This window comes from Lutjanus erythropterus, chromosome 18 (genome assembly GCF_056507025.1).
Source record: "Lutjanus erythropterus isolate fLutEry1 chromosome 18, fLutEry1.hap2, whole genome shotgun sequence".
In the NCBI taxonomy this organism is placed as follows: Eukaryota; Metazoa; Chordata; class Actinopteri; order Lutjaniformes; family Lutjanidae; genus Lutjanus; species Lutjanus erythropterus.
In genome coordinates, this window is record NC_139334.1 from 34,340,151 (window position 1) to 34,361,560 (window position 21,410).

General features: G+C 38.4%; 5 non-coding genes across 5 annotated transcripts; all 5 read left to right on the forward strand.

The window, feature by feature from the left end:
* The first annotated feature begins 14,201 nt into the window (after window positions 1-14,201).
* LOC146311354 (U4 spliceosomal RNA) lies at window positions 14,202-14,342 on the forward strand. The gene has a single exon (XR_014772360.1). It is a non-coding gene; the product is annotated as a U4 spliceosomal RNA (small nuclear RNA).
* A 710-nt stretch (window positions 14,343-15,052) lies between these two features.
* Window positions 15,053-15,193, forward strand: LOC146311355 (U4 spliceosomal RNA). Its single transcript, XR_014772345.1, has one exon. It is a non-coding gene; the product is annotated as a U4 spliceosomal RNA (small nuclear RNA).
* An 889-nt stretch (window positions 15,194-16,082) lies between these two features.
* On the forward strand, window positions 16,083-16,223 carry LOC146311356 (U4 spliceosomal RNA). The gene has a single exon (XR_014772364.1). It is a non-coding gene; the product is annotated as a U4 spliceosomal RNA (small nuclear RNA).
* Window positions 16,224-16,844: 621 nt separating this feature from the next.
* Window positions 16,845-16,985, forward strand: LOC146311357 (U4 spliceosomal RNA). The gene has a single exon (XR_014772358.1). It is a non-coding gene; the product is annotated as a U4 spliceosomal RNA (small nuclear RNA).
* Window positions 16,986-18,541: 1,556 nt separating this feature from the next.
* LOC146311358 (U4 spliceosomal RNA) lies at window positions 18,542-18,682 on the forward strand. Its single transcript, XR_014772355.1, has one exon. It is a non-coding gene; the product is annotated as a U4 spliceosomal RNA (small nuclear RNA).
* The last annotated feature ends 2,728 nt before the right edge of the window (window positions 18,683-21,410 follow it).

Below are 21,410 nucleotides of genomic sequence, written 5' to 3' on the forward strand. Positions count from 1 at the left end.
CCTCAAAACAATTCTGTGAACTGACAAGGAATGATAACGCTTCATGCATGTTTGAGACAGAGACTTGTTAATGCACAGCCTGTATTGCAAATAATGTTTCTGTAAGCTAGTTATAAGTTACTCAGAGTGCTGCTTTAAAATGTTTTGACCCACTCTGCCCAAACTTGTGATATTTCTAATGAGCTGATTTGAACCCACTGGCCAGTCTAAAATGAACTTTTCATTTCTCCTGCAAATGTAATCACTTTTACATTTGTAGGAAATTACGTATTACCTTTGAAGTAGGCAACTTCTATTACATTTGTGGGATTGTTATATTAAAAGCTGCAGACTTTTTATTATGTTTGTGGGCTGTTACTACATTGGCAGGCGTAACAGATGTCTCTGAAAAAGACATCATCTGGACGGCAGCACATGTCACTCCAAAATCTGTAAAAAATGTACCTCTCAGCATTAATGGGGCCTACACAGATGTCAGACAGTTACCCATGATGCCATGGGAACTAACACATCCCCATGCAATCAGAGATGTTTGCTTTAGAACTTTGCACTGATAATCTGGATGGTCCTTTTCCTCTTCAACCTGCAGGTCATAGCATCCATGATTAGTGAAAACAATCTGAAACATGGACTCATCAGACCACAGAACACTTTTCCACTTTGCGTCAGTCCATCTCAGATGAGCTCCAGAGAAGTCTGCAGTGTTTCTGGATGTTGTTGATATATGTCTTTCTCTTTGCATGGTAGAGTCTTAACTTACATTTGTAGCTGCAGAGACAAACTGTGTTTACTGACAATGGTTTTCCAAAGTGTTCCTGAGCCCATGTAGTATCCTTTATATAATGATGTGGGTTTTTAATGCTGTTTTTAATGCAGTGCAGCCTGAGGGGTCAAAGGTCACAGACATTCATGTTGGTTTTCAGTCTTGCTCCTTACATGCAGAGATTTCTCTGGATTCTCTGAATCTTTTCATGATATTATGGATATTATCTGTCTGTATTTAATGCCATAATTAAGTTTAATGTTGCTTGGCAACCATCTGTTTTTTTGACTCTACTTTGTTTATTCACATAGCCTATATCGCCAACTTGTGTTGAAACTACACTTTTCATATTTTATTTGCTCCAAACATCCTGAGAGCATCGGTTTGTGAAGAATTCATGTGCTACACTCTGCATCATGCACAATGTCCATGTCAAATATAAGAATATTATGTTTTTATCAAAATGATCTCTGTATAAGCTTGGCTGCTGAATATTGGCTGAGAAATGAGTAATTTCAGAAGTTAGGAAAGTTGATCAAATGCTTTTATTCCTAATCCAAAAAGCAGGACCAAATGTGCGTCACAAACAGGAATATGTTCGCTCAGCTAATCCATCACTCTGTTATTACGTGAACCGTCCAGTTGGAGGAAGTATGTCATTCGATAGAAGGCTTTATTGTATCTTGTGCCATCAGCAACCCAGAGAATTATGGTCATCAGCCTGAGGGCAAAGAGAGCCTGCAACACAGCAAAATAACTGTGTGCTTTTGCAGAGCCAACAGAATGTGTCCACCGTCTGCCACACTGAGTCAACACCACTGGGCTGACAGGATTTGCGTGTTTTTATACAACATGTAGGTTAAAAAAAGAACTTTGTCATCCAGTGGTGCTTCCTCACGCTTTACACAGGGGTGACTTACACACAGAGGTCTGCAGATAACTGTTCAACCTGTGGTTGGATACTCTCATATTCTCCTAACAGTTCATCATTCAGATCTGTTTTACTGATGTGCATGTGGATGCTTTGAGGACACACACAAGCGTTTCGTACATACAAGGTCTGCACTGGTCTGCACAGCCTCACACTCCCCCTGACTGAAAAACATGTCTTGTACTGCAATATATCCTTGTGATATACCACACCACACCAGACCAATGTTTAACTGCTTTTGAGTGTTGATTGATTTAACCCTAACCCTTACCCTGCACTCACATGTTGATAGACTTTACTGATACACATGGATAATCGAATTGCTTCCTGAACAGCCTATGATCAGCAGATGATTAGTAGTTTAGCTTTTGATACCGTGCTACAATCACATACAGTGGTGGCATCAGCAAAGCGAAAATCATTAAGCATTAAGGATAAAACAGTTCCAGTTCCTGGTTTAGATTTAAATTTTATTGTATAACTTGTAATCAAACTGTGACGGCCACAGGCCTTAGGTCAGTTCCTGTTCCTGCCTCTGCTTTCCCTTGCAGGTTCCCTCCCTGGTTGCTTGCCCCTCCCTCCTTGTTGGGGATTGTTTTCACCTGAGCAGGGCCTTCAAAAACTTGGGAGAATCCAGGATGGCTCTCTCTCCCTCCTGGAAGGCTGGTGCCTTTCAGGCACCCACTGGTCTTGTTTGGTTTGGACTTGGTTTAGTTTAGCCTTGGTTTCCTTTTACACATAGTTTATGTTAGCACACACATTCACAGCACCCAACACAACACCTTCATTACACCACTGATTCTCATACTTAGTCATTTGGTTCTTTATGTTGCTTTATTTTCAATAAATTAATTATTTGTTTAAAAGCTGTTATTCTGTGGACCTCCCTTCTTATGCTCTCCAACGACCTGGGCATAACAAAGGGGACTACTGAACTATTTATTTTGTGTAGGGCTTTCTATATGGCACACTACATTGTGTTTTCTCCACTTTATTAGAGGGCACACATTTTGTCCAGTTGAGGAACACTGTAGAGGACACTTCACCACATTTTGTCCACTGGAAAACCATAAGAAGGCACCAAGCCACATTTTGTCCACTACAGGGACGCGGTTGAGGGCGCTTTATCACATTGTGACCACTGGAAGGTAGCTTTAAAGGGCACCTTACCACATTTTGAGCACTAGAGGGACACCGTTGAGGACGCTTTACAAGGTTTTGTATATTAGAAAGCAAGTTTACAGGAAATATTAACACATTTTGGCCACAAGAACAGCACCCTAGAGGGCACTTTATCATGTTTTGTCAAAGAGAGGGGCATTTTATCATGTTTTATCCACCACATTGCATCATTTTTTTTCAAACAAGGGGCCACCAGGATGGGGCGACTGCACTCTTGCACCTGGGTTCGATTGACAGCTTTCACACAAGCTCAAATGAACTGAACTAACCTAGCAACTGCACCAGGCTTTCTCTTAAATCCAACCAAACAGGTTAAATGTGAAAGTGCATTTAAAAAGCTTTTGTTTTCAGTGCACAGCATATCTGAGTCCATTTTTTATGCCTATGCTTTTGTGTATTCCGTTCCCATTCTCATGAATGCAATATCTTTGGAACACCTTGGGGGAATTTCATTACGTTTGGCACGAATGTCCTCTTGGACTCAACAATGGACTGATTAGCTTTTAGCGGTCGAAGGTCACAGTGACATCACAAAACATGTTTTCAGCCCAAACTCAAAAGGTCGAAAGTCAACTTCACTGTGACATCAGAATGTTCAGCTCAGTCTCTAAGTGAAGACAGCATGTTTTTCACAGGAAATTATTCACTGCAATCACACGTCAACTATCATATAGTACATAGTTATAGAACGAGAACTTCCATTTTGCCAAAAACACACTTAATACATTTTATTAAATTCCATCCATGTCTTCACTACATACGTATATTATATGATTCTGGACAGACGCGGATGTAAACCGCAATTTGACTGGTTGACATACAATTGCAAGGTTGTAATTCTAGTGTAATTTAGGGGCGTATTTCTGTACCCTTGCACACAACATCAAGATACATGCAGGACAGTTAGTGTCCTGTTTGACAGCAGAAATTGTTCTGTTTACAGAAATTGTCCGGTTTTTGATGTTACAGTGTCAGAATCACATAAGAACAAATCTATCCTACAACAGGCAGGTAATAAATTTACTCCAAATGGTAGCCTCCATAGAGCAAATTATTCTGCAGCCAAAAAGCCATGTTGGCACATAATCATAAACTGAGCAGTAACACTACAGTGGGGAGTGTGTCTCAGTCCAGACAGTGTTATTATCAGCTGTGTCCTTGGTAAAAGCCAATGAAAATTATCATATTAATGAGGTGTTACATATTTAACACCACCATGACCAACCGTGTGTGAAATCACAATGGAGAGTAAGGAAGAGCCTGTCTGAAGGACTGACTGTCAGTGTGACCGTGAGCAAACAAGATGATTACCCAAACTGTCCAACTGCTCCTTTAACCAGCCAACCTCACATCAGCTGTTCTACAACAGCTCATTACAACAGGTTATCCAGACCGGGTATCTTAGTGAAATAATCCTCCTCTTGTTCTCAATCAGTTTGATTCTGCTGCCACAGTGATGGGGGCAAGGTTAGAGCACAACACTTAAATCGAGGACTGCCTGTTGTTCCAAACACCCAATAATCTAAAATCCCAGCTGTCCAAAAAATGTACCTTTGGAGAAAAAGCCCATTTGTCTGACAGCCCATTATCCCAAAAACAAACGCCCATTGCTCCGAAGGTCAGTAACACTGATGCACACTCTCTCTGCAGTGAGCAGTTAAATCTGTCATGACACTATTCTAACACTGGAAATTCATCTATAAAATCATATGAAATGTCTTTTGGTGTAAGGTCAGAAAGATCACCTGTTAGGGGCAAACTCTCGCCAATTCAGCACCGTGGAACTACTGCAGGGAGAGTGTGTACTTTTGGAGCAATGGATATTTGTTTTGAGGATAAAAGGCTTTCAGACCAATGGGGTTTCCGAACAATGAACTTTTGGAACAACTCTGAAATTTGTGCTGAAGAAATGATAAAATACTATTAAAGCTATAATATGTAGAGGTGGTAAATTATACACATTCTTTACTCAAGTAGAAGTGTAAAAAAAAAGAGTCTGGTAAAAGTAGAAGTACTGATTCAACTTCTTTACTGGAGTAAAAATTAAGAAGTACAGGCTCTGAAACATACTCAAAGAGTAAAAAGTTGACATTTCTACGTTTCTGTGCAAAACTAACTGAACCTCACCTTTTCTCCCTCTCTGTTATTTTTTGCCTGTTTTTTTGGTTTTGTTTTTCATCTTTTTTGTCTTATGTCTTATCCATAGTTTTTTGTCTTATGACATTGTTTTTGTCTTGTTATGTCATTTTTTGGTTTTGTTACCTGTTTTAGTTTTTTTTTTTTTGTCTTGTTACAGCATTTTTTTTCTCCTTATCAGTTTTTGTTTTCTTAATTTTTGTTCCTTTTGTTAAGTTTATTTGTTGTCCTCTTCATCTTTTAAGTCATTTTTCACTTTGCCACAGGTTTTTCATTTTGTTTTACCATTTTTCTTCTTGTTACATCTGTTTCATCTTGGCATGTCTTTTTTTTTTGTCTTTTTAAGGCTTAAGTTAAGGCAACATGCAATGATGCAAAACACAAACAATCAATAATTCCCCTAACATGCATTAACATTAATGTATTGAGACTGTTTTGAACATGTTAGAGGTAGAAAGTACAGATTATGTTCAAACATATGAAGGAAAAACGTGTCAGAAAAATAAATACTCAGAAATATAGTATAGTATTTATACTTAGTTACTTCCCACCTCTGATAATATGTAACATTTCTGTATTAAAATGTCTAAAAATGCTGAGTTGTGTACTTTCCTACTAGCCATTAGTTGCTAGTTCCAGGAAAACACAGGATACGTCAGAGATGGAGGAATGAAGTTGACAAATGTGACTAAAGGTAACATAAAAACCTCTTCCATACACATAATTTCTGCTTAAATCACACAAGATAGATTTAAATCTGCAATGCTGGATGTTTAACAGTGACGATAACACCTCCCATGATTCCACGCTTCTTCACAATATCAACCACCTACATCTTTTGTTACTGTTTAATGTGGGAGACACCTGGTGGCAGAAATTTACTGTACTTTTAAGATGAAATATTCATCCATAAATTTGAAAGCAGCAGCCTTGCCTCTGTTTCAAGAGTGAAAAAAAATGAAAAAATGGTAGGAGGCCAGTTCATCCATTCTTTCTACAGTTAATTACAGTTTGTTAAATATCTCTTTATTTGTCAGCTTTGAACCTCTGTAGAATAAGGATCTAAAATGTGAGGGTCTAAACCTCAGTGTGCTTCTTCTCACAGGGCCAGCAGTATCAGAACCCACACACGCACACATAGATAAAGATAGATTCTGAGCATTTTTATGAAGACATTTAGAATCTATCAGCTTTAATAAATAATAAAGCTAATCTTAGCAGCCTATCTAGCCATCTGAAGATTTCAACAGAAATCTCACTCTTCCAGTCTGACTCCATGTGCCGCCCAGAGGAAAAGTATAGCAAGCCTTTCTTTTAGTGAAATGCCTCATAAACAATGTATGACACATATATGTCAGTGGAAGTGCTCTCTCAGATGCCCTTTCCTTTTTTAAAGCATGAAGGAGAAATGTCCTATCCATCCCATCTTCTACCAAAAGCTCTGCGGCAGTCAGACCCAGCACTTTAGATGGAATAGATTATATAGAAATGGGTGTGTGGGTGGGTGGGGAGGGAGGGGTGCGTACAATGGTTGAGCAATATCACAAACACATGTCTAAGCAGCTGCTGGCACATACAGATCAAGGACAGACTGAATTTTAAAAAATGATTTTTGACTAAATCCGATTTTCATTACACAATCACCCATACAGAGCCAGTCCTCATTCAAATCAAGCTGCTAGTGCTGTTTTACAGAGTACTTGTGTGGCCTAGCATGAGGACACTGACTGCTGAAGTTCTGAAAGTTAAAGTCTTTTTCATTCTTGGTTCAAGTGCTAAACAGTTCAGGGTAGGGTTGGGTGATTGGACGTCTATATCGTCTATCGATGATGGGCTGAATCCATCGCCGATTGCTTTTTTGGGCTGAATTTTAGGGCAATATTTGTCATTTTATTTTGCTAATGTAATAGTCAGCAGAGTGACAGCCTCTGCTCTGCACCACGCTCTCATCCAGCAGCACAGGACACGCCCACTCAGCTGACCATGAGTGAGCTGAGCTGGGTGACGAGTGAGAGGAAAACAGCCTGCAGAGTCAGACTCTTTAAACTCTTTCCACACGGTAAAGTGAGGATGTATTTTGACCAAACCAGAGTTGGTGATTGTTGGAAGAGTGGACAGACTAACAAAGACGGTTTTGATGAGTTTTACATGTTTTTTGTCGAGTTTAGATGAAATGTGTTTTCCAAGGCATTAACGAGTCAATTAAGCTCGTCTTAGTTCGGTAAAAGAGAGAAACTTGAATTCAGAAGGTGAATGGTTGTATTTCTCTGTTTAAAATGGAAAATAAGTGTGAGAACATGTAATTTCTAGACACTTTGTTTGTTTATTTTGTCTACTGCTTGTAGTGAATATACGCAGCATGTGTGACATAGTGAATTCGCAGCTTGCTCCCAGCTGAGACCCAAGAGGACGGGAGAAGATGGGAGGGGGGACGATGGTATTGCCAATCGCCAATGGATGGGCTGACGAGGATCGTTTGGAAAATTTCAGCATATCGGCCAACTCTAGTTCAGGGTCTCCACTGACATATGTTGCGCTTCATAATGCGCCACACATTTTCAAAGGGAGGCAGGTCTGGATTGCACACAGGTCAGTCTCATATGTGATAAAGACCATAGACTATTTTTAGGTAGATATACAGTAGTTAGTTACCAATACAATAAGACATTATAAAAAACAACTGTAACAATGACAGACATTAAAAACTGCATTAAAAACCCACATCATTGTATAAACTGTATAATACTACATGAGCTCAGGAACACTTTGGAAAACCGTTGTCAGTAAACACAGTTTGTCTCTGCATCTACAAATGTAAGTTAAGACTCTACCATGCAAAGAGAAAGACATATATCAACAACATCCAGAAACACTGCAGACTTCTCTGGACCAGAGCTCATCTGAGATGGACTGATGCAAAGTGGAAAAGTGTACTGTGGTCTGATGAGTCCACATTTCAGACTGTTTTCACTAATCATGCAGGCTAAAGAGGAAAAGGACCATCCAGATTGTTACCAGCGCTAACTTCAAAAGACACCATCTGTGATGGTATGGGGGTGTGTTAGTGCCCATGGTATCATGGGTAACTGTCATATCTTTGAAGGTCTCAGCTGTAATTTCACAGATTTTTTAAATCTGACAGGATCAGTCAGGTTCTGAGGTAAATTAATGTCCTGTAGTCTTCTACACATCCAAAAGGTCTCACAGTTGAAGTTCATTCAGTGAAAATGTTTGGAGTAAACAGCCGCACAAATCCTGACTTCTATCAGAGCCGTCTAAAAATGATTTCCTCTGTTTCAATTGCAGTTTTTATTTTTTCTGCTTAAACATTACAAATATTATTATCACTGCACCAAGTGACATTACTGTACACATGGAAATGAGAGTGAAAGTAGCCTCTCTGATCATTTAACCATCTGTCAAATCAAGTTTAATGGTTATGTGTGTTGTGTTGACACGAGTGGTTTTTTTTTAATGATTTATTTTAATGATCAGAGAGGCTGCTTTCAGTGATTAACAGACTGTAATGTCACAGCAGTGATCATGGGTAACAGCACACACACACAGTTAGGACAGGGGGAGACACTCCATCCTATTTCACCCACCTGCAGCTGAACATTAATCATAATGTTGATTTTTAGGAATAATGAAGGTTGAACAGTGGCTGTTGGTAACCTGAATTTATTACCAAGAAACGTGAGCATAAGCTGAGACTGCAGACTCCTCACCAGCTGTCCAAAGTGTTTGCGCTGCACAGAGGGCTGAGATTGAAGCCTGCAAGCTCTGCTTCCTTTTGACCCCTCAGGCTGTGATGCCTGTAATCAATGCAAACGTTTCAGTCTGCTGGAGCAAATGTTAATTGATTATTTGTATGCCTATCCTAAAGATTGTAGTTTATGGTCTGCATGAGTGCTTGTGCATGTACGGGTTAATGAGGACATGGCTTCACTGTCCCGAATTACTCTCATAAGAATACGGTGGCTCCAGAGAGCCTCTTAGATCTCGTTTTTAGCTGAAAGAACAGCTGATATATGGTTACATTGATCAATTAATACATTGTCCTGCAGCTGCACAAATGGCGTATCAATCCCCACTCCCCCACTTTCACAGGCAGCTGGTGCATGACTTATTAATGCAACAAGGCATATGGGTTCATTATTTAAAGAACACAATGTGTAGCACCGCCTCCTCACTCCTGATATAATGGAAGCTGAGGCACTTGGGGTTTGGCATCATAAATAACCTTTAGGAATGATGTCGCAGTGAATCATGGGAGAGATGTGGGACTGATGTGTCTTCAGGGAGACAGACACAGATATTGGCAGGATTTCTCCCCAGTAAGTATCGATTCATGACAGTGAAAATTTGTAATGAGTCCTGAACCTGCAGTCAGTGCCTCCCATTTTGTCCAGTTCCATTAGACATTCTGAAAGGCTGACAGTTTAACTGGCATCCAGTGACTATCCTCACTCAGTGCTGCCTTTTGCTGTGAACACGACATGATAAGACTTTCTGAATTCCTTAAGAGGGAAAGTTCCATTTGCATTGCAGGACAGAAGACAGGTAAGAGGATCTAGGTCAAAACTGATCTGTACAGGAGTGGTAGTAGTAGTAGTATTTCATCAACATCAGAATCGCTTTATTCGCCAAAAGTACAGAGTACACACACAGGGGTTTGACTCGGCAGTGGGACAAGAAAAGATTAAAAGTTGAAAGAAACTGACTGAAAAGGTTAAAAGTTTAAGTTAAATACAAGAATTATGCAAAAATAAGAACACTATACAAAATGACTATACAAATAAGAATAGTAAAGTACAATATGAGTTAAGAATAAGAAGTATATAACAAGAGGAATAAATATGTTGTACTCTGCTACACATAAATGGCATTATGGGATGGGAATAGCAATGGCAGTAAATATGCTGTAAATTGTAACAGTTACACATGTATTACACAGTCCTGGCAGACATTCCCAATAGCTGCAACCAGCTACTATGCGTCCACGTGTGCATGCATGAATACACACACAACCACTTGACCTGCGTGGATAAAGTATAAGGAGTGGGACTAAGTCACACCAATAGAAAAGGGAATTGTGCCAAGTCTAGTGATGCCTGCCACAAGGCTTTATGACACACAGTTCATGAGTTATGACAGGGGGTTAGGCCACAGTACAGGCTAATCTTCACTTATGACAAAGGAACTCTGCTGAGCACACCTCCTACAAGTCTGATGAGTTATGAACAGGGTGTGGCTAAAGTAAAGGGATGAGGCAAACCATCACCGATGAAAAAGGAACTCTGTTTACTCCAATGGTGACTCACAGGCTCCTTAAACAAACAGGTCATGAGTGATTAAAGGAGAGTGATTAACATATAGGGGGTTAACCCACACAACTGAAATAGGTATTCTCTGCTCATGGCGTGTTCCATTTGTACTAGAAAGTCTGAATTTACAAGTTCCCAGTCGGAAATTTCAACTGACACACCCCCTGAAGTCAGATTTATGACTCGGTAAGTCGAACGAACCTCACCAACCCTGACTTCAAAATCCAAGATGGCCGACCCGTGCAGCAACAGTAAATGAAGGCTGTAGTATATACTGTTTATTAGCACTTCTGTATTTATTTGTCTCATTAAATCAGTAATACACACAGTACAGTCAAAGTTCCATCTGTGGACATGTTGCAGCAGTGTTTGTATGTACAAAATGTTTTCAACAGGTATTGCTAAAAATGGCTAACCTGGCTAGTGCAACAACAGCTTTCCTGGTGGCGTCCATATTATATATACATATATTGGTTTTCCAATTTGTTTGCTTTTTTCTTTATTGACATTCCAATTTATTTACTGGAAAGCCGCCAACTCAGGTGAGAAGTCATTACCAGCTCAGCCCTCTGACTTCTGAGGTTAACGGAACGCAGCATAAGACCACTGTGGCTAAAGTGTAGGGGGCGGAGCATAAACTACTAATTACGACAGAACTCTGCTGAGCTGCATTGATGCCTCCTACAAAAGTCAGTGGTAAATGGTTCCTGTCATGTTGGTCATGTTACTTGAGTTCTTGGAAGTTATGCGCTTTTTTTGTTCTAGGCCACGCCCACTGCCACACCCCCTTTAACCAACTGGCATGAACACAATCACATACCTCCAAACAACTTGAGTGTCAGCCTCCTTGTGGTGAAAACTGTGGCCGCCGTAGGATGGGGAAATTTTGTGGACCAACCAAAGGATGGAGCGACCTATAATAAAAAAAAAAGAATAATAAAAATAATATGGTACCTAAGATATTAGTATAACAGATAATAAAATGGGACAATTTAAAACATTGCCTATTTACTTAAAAACACTCAATATTTAAAAGTGATTTGATAAATGTACTATATGACCAGGCATAAATGTGTTGATTGTTGCTGAGTGCTTAATGTTATAAACCACAAACACATTCTACATTTCCCATAATGCAACTCCATAGCATGTTACATTAGACCTTCCCTGCCTAGTCAATACCTACATCTTTCTCCAACTCCACACCTAGAACTTGTATCACAGGTAACCTGAAAAACAGAAAGACATCAGAAAAACAAGTGTGTTTATGTCGAATATACCAACAACTTATAATTATTAACTATTAACTTACTTTTCCATTAATTAGATATGACAAGAGAAGCACAAAGTAAACAAGAACATCCACATTTGGAGATGGTGGGTGGATTGATGGCTCAAACAAGTGGGGCGCAAGTCCTTTATGACACAAAATGTCAGTGTGGAGTTATTTAAAGTTTTAGGTTACTTAAGTTTAATTTTGTGACTTCTATCACACAAGTGAGGTCACTTCTGTCATGTGAGATACCTAACATACTCATTATAACGCCAATCAAGATCTTTTTCTAAGCCTACCCTAGTAGTTTTATTGCCTAAACCAGGGGTCTGCAACCTTTACAATCAAAAGAGTCATTTTTGGCCAAAAAAGGGGGAAAAAATCTGTCTGGAGCCACAACTATTAAATGCTCTCTTTTCCCTGAAGACTTTTTTTTGGCAGCCATAACTTATGGAGACTCAAGAAGACGAGCCACCATCACAAAGAAAAGACACTGAGCCACAGACAGTCTTTGATGCATATTTTAGTTGATGAAATATTAACACATTTTTTTGAAATTTGGTGTACAACATACTGCAATAGATTTGAGTTTTGTGCCCAACTCAAACTTTTACAAACTTTCTGCTGCTGAGATCATTTACTATTGTTCTTTACATAAATTTATAGTAAAAGTTAAAGTTTGGTCACAGTTAACTGTGAACCTGATTTGTTACTGTTTTGTTGCCTTAAAATTAAATGGTTTACGCTATAATTTTTAAATACAACATTTTGGGTTTTCTAAAATTCAAATATTTAAATTTATCTAAAGAAGAAAAGTAAATTATCTCAACAAAAGATCAGTAGTTGATAAAACTTTTTCAAAACTGAAGAATTTGTCTTGGGCTCAGAACTGATATACTATCTATGTAGTATGTTGGCTTGAAATTTTGAGCTTTCTCAACTTTTTCATAGACCTACAACAATGAAACATGAAACTTATTCTAAAAATATAATATTATTCATTTCCATATCATTTTTTGCCAAAGTCACAGGGAGCCACTGGAGAGGAGCTGAAGAGCCACATGTGACTCTGGAGCCTCAGGTTGCAGAACCCTGACCTAAACCTAAACAAACTGGGACCATTAACCATGTGTATAATGTCACATGGGTTATGTCACATGACTTATGTTATGTAGTTAAGGTCATCTAAGCATGTCACTGCAAATACTGTAATACTTGTCGTTTTGGGAGTAACAACAACTTATTCTGTCATTCAGGTATGAGGATGTGTGGTTTAAAAAAATATTTTCTAAGGAGGTGAGATATTGTAAAAGAAATGTAACACATTATAAACATTTCTAGCCAAGACTTTTAAGCACTGAACCTTGCAAAGCCTCAGATTGGTGTGATTTTTTCAAAGCCAGTGGTCTACACAACAAATATTGATGAAGTAGGCATCAGTACACTGTTAACAGTGCCCCTCCCCACTGTCAGTCCCCCACTATCCCTTGTTTACAGGGATCAAATTGGGTGTTTTCACACGTTTTCTTGCCTTAAGACCAATAACGACTGCTGAATTACCATTCTGGTATGTGTAAATGGGTTGGCCATCAAGAGCTGCTTTCTGACTCAGAGACTGCATGTTGTGTGCATGCTGGTCTTTTTATTCCACTCACATAGATCTACAAAATAAATTCAATACATACATTTTAAAGTAGACCATTGCAGGTTTCCGTAGAGAAGTCTAAGATTTTTTAAACCCTGATGAAATTTATGTTTTTTACTGTGCTGGAGGGACTGAAGACCCCAGACTGTAAGGGGGAGAGGAACTATCTGTATACCATAAGTATGGTATAATGTCTTACTAGTAGATCTATTAAATTGCTGGATGTAACTAAGTACAAATACTTCATGTAGATCAGGTAGAATTTTCAGGAATTTGTATTTTACTTGAATATTTATTTTTCTGAACTTTTTACTTTTCATCCCTACATTTGAACACAAATATCTGTACTTTCTACTCCTTACATTTTCAAATTAGGTGTATTACTTTAGTTTTAATGTATTTGAGGGGAATTATTGACTATTTCCATTTAGAATCACTAAGCGCCACCTTCCCAACATTAAGACCAACTTCTGGCTTATTGGATGGGACAATAAAACATAGAAAAAAAAGTTCCTTTGTGTTTCTGCCCGTAAATATCATGCTGGACAGATGCAACAAGACGACAAAGATGTAACAAGATTAAAAACAATGTAAAAGACGTAACAAGATAAACATGACATAACAAGACAAACATGACATAACAAGACAAACATTATGTAACAAGACGAAAAAGGGATAGCAAGGTGAAAAATTATATAAATTATAATTCTGGCTAGATATAACAGTCTCACAAAAGAGGTTATGCAAATGTCCTGGAATTTCCCTATGTAGCCATGAACAGCAGTACATGTGATAGGGGGTGTTTTTAGTCAATCAGCCAATCACATGCCTCATCTACATTTCACTGTCCTGACAGTAGTGTACATCATGTGAGGTTGAGAAATGCACCATGTGTAATGTGAGCGTTGGTTGAGGTCCAGATTCAATTTGTAGATAACATCAGTATCCTTTTGCAGAGGCAATTTCATAGTCTATGAAGTTCTGCTGAGACGTGATTATTGCTGGTTGAAAACTTCACCCAATACCCCGCCTGGATGACTTGAAATACAGTCAGCTGTGGCAATTTTTGTTAGTCTCTCAGGAGACTTTACATGTTGTACTAATGGAAAATCTGGATTTAACTAGTGGTAAAAGATCTTAACAAAATGTAATCCTGGCTAACACAAGTAACATCCATGTCACTGTTAGGACAGTAGTGTATATGTAGTATTAATGGCAAATCCTGAGTTAACCAGCAGCAAATAGCTAGTTTTCGTGTTTCTCACATCTAAAATTCAGGCTTTACAAAATTAAATTTAAAGTGTTTGCCTGAATTAAATAGATTTTAGAGCCTGTCAGCCTGGTTTAAATTAAGATTATATTTTTGGTCTCTGAGGAGACTTTACAGTATGTGCTCTACTAAATGTTAATCCTGAGTTAACCACTAGAGTCTAACTAGTTCTCACTCTGACACATAAGAAACAGAGATTCTTAAACTGAGTTCAAGTTTATCAGTTCAAGTGAACCATGTTTTTAGAGCCTCTAAGCCAAGTTTGAATGAACTCAACAAAACATGATTCTTGATTTACTGTAACAGTCTCACAAAATAAGTTATGCAAATGTCCTATAGTTTTCCCATCAACCAGTGAATACAAGTAAATGCAAAAGGCGGGGTTTGTAGTCAATCAGCCAATCACATGCCTCATCTACATTTCACTGTCCTGACAGTAGTGTACATCATGTGAGGTTGAGAAATGCACCACGTGTAATGTGAGCGTTGGTTGAGGTCCAGATTCAATTTGTAGATAACATCAGTATCCTTTTGCAGAGGCAATTTCATAGTCTATGAAGTTCTACTGAGACGTGATTATTGCTGGTTGAAAACTTCACCCAATACCCCGCCTGGATGACTTGAAATACAGTCAGCTGTGGCAATTTTTGTTAGTCTCTCAAGAGACTTTGTACTGTGTTAATGGTAACTCTAGAATTGGTTACTGATGTGAAGCTAGTATTTGTAACTGAGAGATAAAAACCAGATTATCTTAAACCAAATCATAAGCTGTTAGTTTTAAGTGCATCAGATTTCTAGAGCCTGGTAGCCTGCTTTATCTTTTTTCTTAAATTAAACACAAGTTTAGACTCATTGAGTCTAGTTTAAATGATCTGAACAAAATGTAATCCTGGCTAACCACAAAGCTGTCACAAAAGAGGGTGTGCAATTTTACTATAATTTCTATCTTTTTTAAAATAATTATTTGCATTTTCAAGTTTTACAATCACAATATTATACGGTACATGATGCATTGATAATACATACAAGGACAGAGCAATAAGAAGGACAATGAAGAAGGTGCTAAAAAACAGACAAACTGTAGAGTTCACTAATGACTCAAGTCAGCTGGTCCATAAGAAAAAGTTCCAAGGGAGGCTCTGATTTTATTATCTTATTTTTATTTTATTTTTTTAACATCCTCCTTCATGATCATGTCACTGTTGATAACAGTCTAGTGGATGATTATGGCACATCCAGTTTTACAAAAGTTTTATTGTCACAATACTGTTGTTGTTTTTGTTTCAGTGGCATGTTTTCCTCTGAGACCATACATGATTGAACAATAATTAATATGAAAAACCAGTGTGAGACTTTCCAGAATGAGCCGAACCTCATTCTAGTCATGAACAGCAGTCCATGCAAAAGGCGGGGTTTGTAGTCAATCAGCCAATCACATGCCTCATCTACATTTCATTGTCCTGACAGTACTGTACATCATGTGAGGTTGAGAAATGCACCACATGTAATGTGAGCGTTGGTTGAGGTCCAGATTCAATTTGTAGATTATATCAGTATTCTTTTGCAGAGGCAATTTCATAGTCTATGAAGTTCTACTGAGACGTGATTGTTGCTGGTTGAAAACTTCACCCAATACCCCGCCTGGATGACTTGAAATACAGTCAGCTGTGGCAATTTTTGTTAGTCTCTCAGGAGACTTTACATGCTGTGTTAATGGTAAATATAATTTTCACAAGTAGTGTCAAGTTAGCTCTACTTGTTCTGACAGCTAGGAACCGGTTTAATTTAAACAGAGTTTAAAGTCTTAGGCTTAAATAAACTATATTTTTGGAACCTTGAAGTCTAGTTTAAATGATTTTAATAGAATATAATCCTGGCTAACACAAGTAACATCTACGTCACTGTTATGACAGTGGTGTACATGTAGTATTAATGGTAAATCCTGAGTTAGGCACTTGTGTTTCATCAGTTCTTGGTCTTCTGACACGTAAGAATCAAGGTTTGTCAAGAAGTTTAAGCTTTTTAGCTCAAGTGACTCATTTTTTAGAGCTTGGCAGCCCAGTTGAAATGAGTATAACAAAATACCATTTATCATTAGTCTCACAAAAGGGGTTATGTAAATGTCCTAACATTTCCCCATCCAGCATTGAATGCATGTAAGAGCAAAGGGCGGGGTTTATAGTCAATTAGCCAATCACATGCCTCATCTACATTTCATTGCCATGAAAGTCATGTACATCATGTGAGGTTGAGAAACACACCATGTGTAATGTGAGCGTTGGTTGAGGTCCACATCAAATTTGTAGATAACATCAGTATCCTTTTGCAGAGGCAATTTCATAGTCTATGAAGTTCTACTGAGACGTGATTATTGCTGGTTGAAAACTTAACCCAATACCCCGCCTGGATGACTTGAAATACAGTCAGCTGTGGCAATTTTTGTTGGTCTCTCAGGAGACTTCATGTGCTGTATTAAAGATAAGTCTTGAGTTTAGCCACTAATGTTTGTCTAGTTCGAGTTTCTCTAACATAAGAATCAAGATCTGTTAAAATAAGTTCAAGCTTTACTTAACTGCATTTTTAGAGCTCTAGAAACCAACTTTAATTGATCTTAACAAAATCTAATTCTGGCTCTCAGGAAACTTTACATGCTGTAATAATAGCAAATTCTGAGCTGAGCAGCAGCATGCAGCTGACACTTGTTTATCTCAGACATAACAGGTCAGGTTCCCTTATAGTTAGTCTAAGCTGTTAAGGTAAACTAAAATATTATATATATTTCTAAATTCTGGTAGTCTAGTTTAAATGAGTTTAATGAAATATAATCTCGGTTAACCACAAACAATTCACAAAACAGGTTATGCAAATGTTGTATAATTTCCCCTTCCAGTAATGAATGGCAGTACATGTAAAAGTTCAGATTTAGAGTAAATTAACCAATCACAAGTAACATCAATATGTCACTGCCATGACAGTGATCTACATGTAGTATTCATGGTAAATCCTGAGTTTGCTGCTGGTGTTAGTCAGTTCTGGTTCTTCTGACATGTAAGAATCAAACTTTATCAAGCAAAGTTCAAGCTTTCGGGCTCATGTGAACCATGTTTAGTTTAGAGCCTGGAAACATGAATATAACAAAATGTAATGCTGACTAACCTGCAATGTCAACATTTCATTGACCTGAAAGTCATGTACATCAAGTGAGGTTGAGTTCAAGTTCAGTTCAAGTGAACCATGTTTTCAGAGCCTCTAAACCAAGTTTGAATGAACTAATCCAGGTTTACTGCAACAGTCTCACAAAATAGGTTATGCAAATGTACTACAGTTTCAACCCATGAATAGAAGTCCCTGCAAAAGGCGGGGTTTAGGTCAATTATCCAATCACATGCCTCATCAACATTTCATTGTACTTTACTCCCTACATTTGAACACAAATATCTGTACTTTCTACTCCTTACATTCTCAAATCAGGCATATTACTTTACTTTTAATGTATTTGAGGGAATTATTATGATTATTTCCATTTAGTATCACTAAGCGCCACCTTCCCAACATTAAGACCAACTTCTGGCTTAATGGATAGGACAATAAAAACATAGGGAAAAAAAGTTCCTTTGTGTGTCTGCCAGCGAATGTCATGCTGGACAGATGCAACAAGATGACAAAGATGTAACAAGATTAAAAACAATGTAAAAGACACAATAAGATAAGAAACATTATGTAACAAGACAAACATTATGTAATAAGAAAAAAAAGGCATAGCAACATGAAAAATGATATAAAATATAATCCTGGCTAGATATAACAGTCTCACAAAAGAGGTTATGCAAATGTCCTGGAGCCATGAACAGCAGTACATGTGATAGGGAGTGTTTTTAGTCAATCAGCCAATCACATGCCTCATCTACATTTCATTGTCCTGACAGTAGTGTACATCATGTGAGGTTGAGAAATGCACCATGTGTAATGTGAGCGTTGGTTGAGGTCCACATCAAATTTGTAGATAACATCAGTATCCTTTTGCAGAGGCAATTTCATAGTCTATGAAGTTCTACTGAGACGTGATTATTGCTGGTTGAAAACTTCACCCAATACCCCGCCTGGATGACTTGAAATACAGTCAGCTGTGGCAATTTTTGTTGGTCTCTCAGGAGACTTTATGTGCTGTATTAAAGAAAAAGCCTGAGTTAACCAATAGTGAATAGCTGGTTCCTGTCCTTGTGATGCTTAAAGATGTAGTTCTTTAACTGAATTTGAATTTTTTTGAAAGCTTGAAGTTTAGAAAAATGTATCTTCATTAATACGCACATATTTCTTTGTAGAGAGTAGCCTTCAACTTCATTCTTGTTTATCAACATCTCAGGTTTTTTTCTGTGTCATTGTACACTGAGCAACACACCAGCATGGCTGGCTCTAAACTTTACAAATCAAGTCTCTAAATCATCGCAAACCAAACTTCCTGTGATGAACATGCGTGCAGGATCGTACTTTCAGTCGGGCAGGCTGGCATGGATACACACCTGCATATGCACGTAATGGTTCGTTTGGATTAAACAGATGATGAAAGTGTGACATGTACTACAGTTAAATCTGAAACTGAAATCTGAATCTGAAAATAACATTACAGCACAATAAAAATATCTGTATAATCAAGAATATTAAAGGTAAAGGCAAGACAACGGCAAACTTTCTGTTTGTTATTATTTTATCTTTTATCAGTTCTGTTAATAATTGTCTAGTTATCTTTTATATGTGTTCTTTTTTTTTAATGTTTTTTATATTCTTTTATGTCTTGTTAGCACCTCAGGCTGTGACAAATGCCATTTCCTTCCCATATACTCCATATAAACAACTTGAACTTTAACTTGAGTTTGAAACTTTATTGTGATCATACAGTCATACAGAGTACAATTATACACTCAGGTTTAATCTCTGCAACCCAGATTCTAGGAGCAGTGAGCAGCTACTCTACAGCACCCTGGGACCAATTCCAGTTCTAAACCAGAACCTTGATCAGGAGAATTGACCCAGCATGTATGTTTTTCATGGTCTTTTTTTGTCAAACATTCTGGAAATAAACTGGGCTTATGGTGTGGTTGTTACTGCCCTATTGGCCATCTTTGGTGCCCCCCCCCCCCCACCAAACACTGGCACTTTTGGTCAAACTGTGCCGCACTGATTTGCATTTCCATTACCCCTTTTATTGTGTCAAGCTGCAAGAGACGCGAAAGAGATGGACCTACTCCTGAGTGGGGCAAAAGTGAGCCCGACCCGCCAGCTGCAGTGACATCTTGCTGTGATGTAAAAGATGTAACAAGATGAAAACCATGTACCAAGATGAAAAAGATGTAACAAAATGAAAGACAGGAAAGGAGTCTGGACTGGAGAAAAGGTGAGGTTCAGTTAATTTTGCACAGAAACAATCAGTTTTCACTTTCACTTGAGTAAAGAAGTTGAATCAGTACTGTTACTTTCACCAGAGTGTTTCTTACATCTGTACTACTTTCCCCGCTTCAGTATGACATTAGTGTTTGTGTAAAGCTCATTCAAATATATAAAAGTGAAGAAAACAAAGTCCATGTTCATTATACAAGTGTCCTTCTGATCGAGTGCTGTTCCTCTTCACCTGCGTTGGCCTGTGTTAAATCACCCAGTGTTGGTCTCAGTGTGCTGTCCAGATGTCAGGGGAGGTAAACAGGTCTCAGTGGGTCAGGCACATTGTGTTCTGGTTTGTGCGTTGCAGAAGGACCTCAGCTGTGCTTTCCTGCCTCACTCCTTTGAACGCGTGATTATGTAGTCCCTGATGGTTTGTCTCCTTAGTGGCGCTCTCACCCCTGATGTGTCAGACTCCTCTCACTGATGTCTCTGCATGCGCTCCACTCAAAGTGTCAGTGCCAGTAAAGATCATGCGAGGACAGATGTCACTTTAAATATGCGTGGAACTCCTTCTACAAACCCACCACTGGAACTATCACTGTTAGAAAACTCATAAATATAACTGCAGATTCTATTGATTCTCTTCAAAGTTGTATGAATATCATGGGTTCCCGTCTTTTTGTCGTCACGGTGACTCAGCATGACTGCATGTTTGTCTTCTGGTAGTCGCTTTACCTCAAAGGAACTGTCTGGAGGGAACTGGCATCGTACAGAATACTTGTTTTGTGAGATGGCTCGTTTGCCATCACAGATCAGAAAATCAATATCAATTTGGTTTGTGGTCAGCGCAGACACAGGGCGTGTCTTGGCCGCTGTCTTACTTAGACAGTGTACTCTGTTTATTAATGGTATGTGGGGAAACAAAGCTTAAAAATAGAAACACTGAGCCTCATGTAAGAACTCTTCTATGAATTAATGTGTTATAAAGTGGGACATCTGAACAAATTAACAGAATTTTGGCCATCACAGATTTTCCCACACTTTCCCCTACCAGATGAGGAATGTTCATACTAAACTCTATTAACAGACACCTGCATAAAAATATGCTGAATCTGTAAAACAGGGACAAGACTATGGTATTTCCATTTGAAATCCCAGACTTATTGAACAATCACATTTTAGCAGGCTTTAGCTGAGTGCAGGTGAATCTTTTGTAAAGATCAATCTTTCTTAAAAGTAGATTAAACTGTTTATGTGAGCCACAATTTTGGTGCTTAGGAGTCTACTTTAAATGAGCATAAACAAATATAATCCCAGATAATCACAAAAATCTCACAGAAAGAGGTTATGCAAATGTCCTGGAATGTCCCCAGTCATGAATAGCAATACATGTGAAAGGCGGGGCTGTCAATCTCTCAACCAATCACATGACTCATTAACATTTCACTGTCCTGACAGTAGTGTACATCATGTGAGATTGAGAAATGCACCACATGTAATGTGAGCG